This window comes from Cicer arietinum, chromosome 2 (genome assembly GCF_000331145.2).
Source record: "Cicer arietinum cultivar CDC Frontier isolate Library 1 chromosome 2, Cicar.CDCFrontier_v2.0, whole genome shotgun sequence".
In the NCBI taxonomy this organism is placed as follows: domain Eukaryota; kingdom Viridiplantae; phylum Streptophyta; class Magnoliopsida; order Fabales; family Fabaceae; genus Cicer; species Cicer arietinum.
This window is the reverse complement of record NC_021161.2, coordinates 20,855,298-20,860,444: the sequence shown is the minus strand read 5'-3', so window position 1 is coordinate 20,860,444 and position 5,147 is coordinate 20,855,298. Positions and strand designations below refer to the sequence as shown.

At 28.2% G+C, this 5,147-nt stretch overlaps 1 pseudogene; it reads left to right on the top strand.

The window, feature by feature from the left end:
- Window positions 1-859: 859 nt before the first annotated feature.
- On the top strand, window positions 860-3,396 carry LOC101493394 (7-deoxyloganetin glucosyltransferase-like; annotated as a pseudogene).
- Window positions 3,397-5,147: the final 1,751 nt, after the last annotated feature.

The following is a 5,147-nucleotide window of genomic DNA, read 5'->3' as shown; positions in this document are numbered from 1 at the left end:
TCTAATAAGTTCATTTGTGTCATCGGATTAACATTTAGGTCCTTTTCGTCCTCTCTAGGCTTATTCTAGTCCAATTAGGGTTTTTAACCAATATATGAAAAACATCAAATATAATTTATTTTTCTAAAATAATGTTATGCTTTTTAAAAATAAAATTTATACATTTAAATATTTTTTAAATTACATAATTATGTACTTTTATATAATTTTACAATTACAACAACTAAATTTACCAAATATTTTATCAGTTATCAACTTTAAGTTAGTTTTTTAGTCATCAACTAACTTTTCAACTATCAGTTAATTTTTCAATTATCAAGTAGTTTATAGTATAGTTTTGCCAAATTGACCGTTATAATGCACCAATATATGACAATGATAATTTGATAAAAAGTAACATTCTATTTTATTTATATATTTTTCTTAACATGAATAAGATGATTAAATGACTCAATTATTTTATGAAAGATGGTGTATTTTATTTTTGTTAGACTAACCTTTTCTCGGTGGTTATATTACAGCTTAAAGTTGGTGGCGGAATCCGATACATATTTATGAATTGAACTAATCTACATAACTTAAATTCAACAAAAATTCATCTATAAAAAAGATATTAAAAATATTTTATTAATTTTGATAAAAAAATTTAAACGTTATGATGATGTATAATTACGAGTATAGTATTAGTACTGGAATATTGATATTCCACAAGCATTATTTATTAATATTTTTGAGTTTCAAATTAGGCACCGTCACTGGCCCATTTCACCTATAAATTTAGTGTAATGGGAAAGACAAACTCAATTGATTTGAAGCGGTGCTTGGAAACAAGAAATAAAGGAGGTAATTAATTAACAAAATGGGTTCTTTGGCCAATACAAAGAGGAAACCTCATGTTGTGTGTGTTCCATATCCAGCACAAGGTCACATAAACCCAATGCTCAAACTAGCAAAACTTCTTCATTTTAAAGGTGGTTTTCATGTTACATTTGTTAACACCGAATATAATCACAAACGTCTTCTCAAATCAGGAGGTCCTAATTCTCTAAAAGGTGTCCCCTCTTTTCACTTTGAAACCATTCCTGATGGTCTACTTGAGTCTGATGTGGATGTGACACAGGATATTCCTTCCTTGTGTGACTCTACTAGAAAAATTTGCCTACCTCACTTTAAAAACCTTATTTCAAAACTCAATAATGCTTTTGACACCCCTCCTATTACATGCATAGTTTCTGATGGTTGTATGAGCTTTACTTTGGATGCTGCACAAAAATTTAACATCACTGAAGTCCTATTTTGGACAACTAGTGCTTGTGGTTTTATGTGCTACCTTCAATATCGTCAACTCATTGAAAATGGCTTAACACCCCTCAAAGGTAAATTGGTTGTTTTTGTTTGACGGATGAAAATTTTCTTTTATTTTTAGATAAAAAAATGCATTTAATGGCCATACACCATTAATGTAAAAAAATTTACTTAGAGTCAATCTTAAAGTATTGATTAATTTTTTTTTTAATTATGAAAGTTATGATTATTAGTGAATGATGAAATAAATTATTTATATTTACTGTAAATATAAAAGTAGTATTTATAGACCGTGCGTGATTCATTTAAAAAAATTGAAAATAAAATAAAATTTAAAACATAAAATGAAATTATCTTTAATTTTGTTGGTTAAATTTTATGCTCATAATGTTTGGAGTGTGTCAAACCGTTGACGGTTATAATTATTAAAGGATGATGAAAATAAACGTGCGTGACTCAATTTTTTTTTTTAAATTGAAAAAAAAACTAACTCTAAAACAAAAAATAAAAATAAGATTTTCAAATTTATTATTCCATTTTTAATTTTCATGCTATTTCAAATTTTAAATGTAAGTTTTTTTTTCAACTTCTTGCAGTGTTTATAAGATAAAACTGCCTAAATAAAGCTAAAATAGTGATCAATTATTTCCACCTACATTTTGGTGTTACATCTTATGAAGTAAAAAAGGCCGTCATAATTAGCAATTCTTTCAAAACATAAATAAAGATTGATCAAGAATGTTTCTATTTAGGATTTGAATCTGTGTTTTGCCAAATAATTGATCAAGAAAACTATTAACTACTTTAAAATTATTAACCAGTTAAATTTAATCACTTGATTTCTCACTTGATTTCTCGCTTGCTTTCAAATAGAGTTGTTTTTACATCTTTTTAGTTTTTAAACATTGAGTTTCACGTGTTTAGTGGTTGCAAGGCCACTGAATCAAGATGCAATTTCAAGTGCATCATAAATCCAATCAGTTAAATTGAAGAGCCGAATTAATATTTATGTTTAATGAAGTAAATTAATTGTTTGACATGTAGATTCAAGTTATATGACAAACGGGTATTTGGAAACTACCATAGATTGGGTACCAGGCATAAAAGAAATTTGATTAAAGGATATCCCAAGCTTCATCAGAACAACAGATCCAAATGATCGTATGCTTGATTTTTTGTCCGCAGAATGCCAGAGATCTCAAAAAGCATCTGCAATAATTTTGAACACGTTTGATGCCATAGAGCACGACGTTCTAGAAGCATTTTCATCGACTAACTTACCTCAAGTCCATTCCATTGGTCCCTTAAATTTTCTTTTAAAAGATGTCACTGATAACGAATTGGACACAATTGGTTCCAATCTTTGGAAAGAGGAGACAGAGTGTTTGGAATGGCTCGAAAGCAAAGAACCCAACAGTGTTGTTTATGTCAATTTTGGAAGCATCACTGTTATGACAAGTGAACAAATGGTCGAGTTTGCTTGGGGATTAGCTAATAGCAAGAAAACATTTTTGTGGGTCATAAGGCCAGATCTTGTAGCTGGTGAAAAAGCTGTTCTACCTCTAGAGTTTTTGGAAGAGACAAAAGATAGAGGTTTATTGTCAAGCTGGTGTCCACAAGAGGAAGTGTTGGGTCATCCATCAATTGGGGTTTTTTGACACATAATGGTTGGAATTCAACGTTGGAAAGTGTGTGCGGGGGTGTTCCATGATATGTTGGCCTTTCTTTGCAGAACAACAAACTAATTGTCGATTTTGTTGTAATGAATGGGGGATTGGTTTGGAAATTGAAGATGCTACGAGAGATAAGATAGAGGGACTTGTGAGGGAATTGATGGATGGGGAAAAGGGTAGAGAAATGAAAGAGAAAGCGTTGAGGTTGAAAGAATTGGCTAAAGATGCTGCCTCTGGACCATATGGATCATCATTTGTGAATTTTTAGAATCTTATTCGTCACGTTTTGTTGTGATAAAATTCCAAAATGTTTATGACTTTCTTCTTGTTTTTCTTGTTGTATGTTTGTTTGAGGAGAAGTTTCCTAGTTTGGTGTTTCGATTTATTGCTAATAATGTTTATAGATATTTTGTTTTAATTGATTGATGGATTAATTCACTCACTCCACATGGATCATCATTTGTGAATCTTGAGAATCTAATTCACCATGTTCTCTTGTGAGAGAAGTTCAAATTTCTCATCACTTGTGGTTTGTGTGCATCTTCATAAGGAGAAAATGTTCTCTAGTCACAACTTTGGGCACAATACTTAGATACACAAAAGAATATTAAAAAAAAATTAAATAATGTTTATTTTAAAATAATTAAATAATAAATATTTTTATGTGTGTTCAAATAAATTTTATTTAGGAGTGTGATTATGTAAATATTTTTTTATTAATAATTGAATATTGGTATATTATTTGGTTGTGAAGTGGGCGTCGTAAAATTAATTTTAGTAAAATGTGTGTGATGGGTGAATAATTTTGTTTGAAATAGTTTATGTTAAAAACTAACTTTTACACAATTAGTGACCTATGAATATTATAGATTTTTTTTATTGTGAAACAGATTCTAATTATATATATTTACTCTAAAACTTGAAATTTGAATGCTTTTCATTCATAAACAAATATAAAAGTAAGAATTTATCATTTATTTATTAGTTTCCACTCAATGTAAATTGAATTCTTTTTGTAATCAAAATGGTTTAAATGGAATGCTGTCATTTTTCTAGATTTACATTTATTAATTTTATTCTCTTAATGTCAAAGACTTAAGAAAAATTAAAAATTTGTGTATTTGATAAAAAAAAATTATTTAAATATATTAATTTTACATTATAATTTTTATTTATATTTTATTATAGATTGATTAAATAAAATTAAAGAATTTTATAAAACTTTAAAAACAAAAGCGTGTGAAAAAAAAAGTCTATCAATAGAGTCACCAGTTTAACCCAAACCTCACGCCTCCTAGTTACTAGCTACAAACATAATGGCCAAACCTATAAACATAATGGTCAAAACTATTTCCAATGTGCTAAATTATTTTAGGGGTAGGAATCTACTACAATGATGATAAATCAATATTCACTAGTGGTGCAAAGGAAATAGGAAAAGAAGATCCCATCAGAAATGAAAGCTTGAAAATATATCTTAGTGCAGAAACTTCACACCAATAGGGGTTTTTATCAAAATATCCCTTTTTTTAAATTATAATACCAAAATGTCCCACTTTTAAAAAATAATACCAAAATGCTTTATTTTTTAGCTCCAGTTGCTCATCGCAACCTGGGAATGCGACCTTGTAAAGACAAAATTTTCTCAACGTAGTTAGATGGTCGCATCCTGGAGATGCGACCTTGTACTGGATTTTAATTTTTTTTTTCTTCTTGGATTTGTTATTGGGTAAATTATATTTATTATTATTAAATAAATAAAAAATAATTAAAACATTAAAAAATACAAAATATTATCATAAATAATAAAAATAATTAATTTAATAATATTATATAACTTTTAATAATTATAATAATAAAAAGAGTAATAATAATAATTTTAATATTAATAATAAGAAAATTATATTAATACATTAAAATAAAATTACATTAAATTAAAAGAAAAAAATACATCAATTTTGAGTAGATTTGCCACCAGCATTTGGACAATGTTTCTTAGTATGATCAGATACCCGACATAATTCGCACTTTCTTGGGACTCTATCCGTAGTGTTCATTTCTATTCTAATGCGTTTGGTCTTTGGGCGACCTTTCTTGACTCTCTGCATTAGTGGATTGTGACACACTTTAACACCTTCATATTGTGACCAATATCTTTCGTTTGGTTTC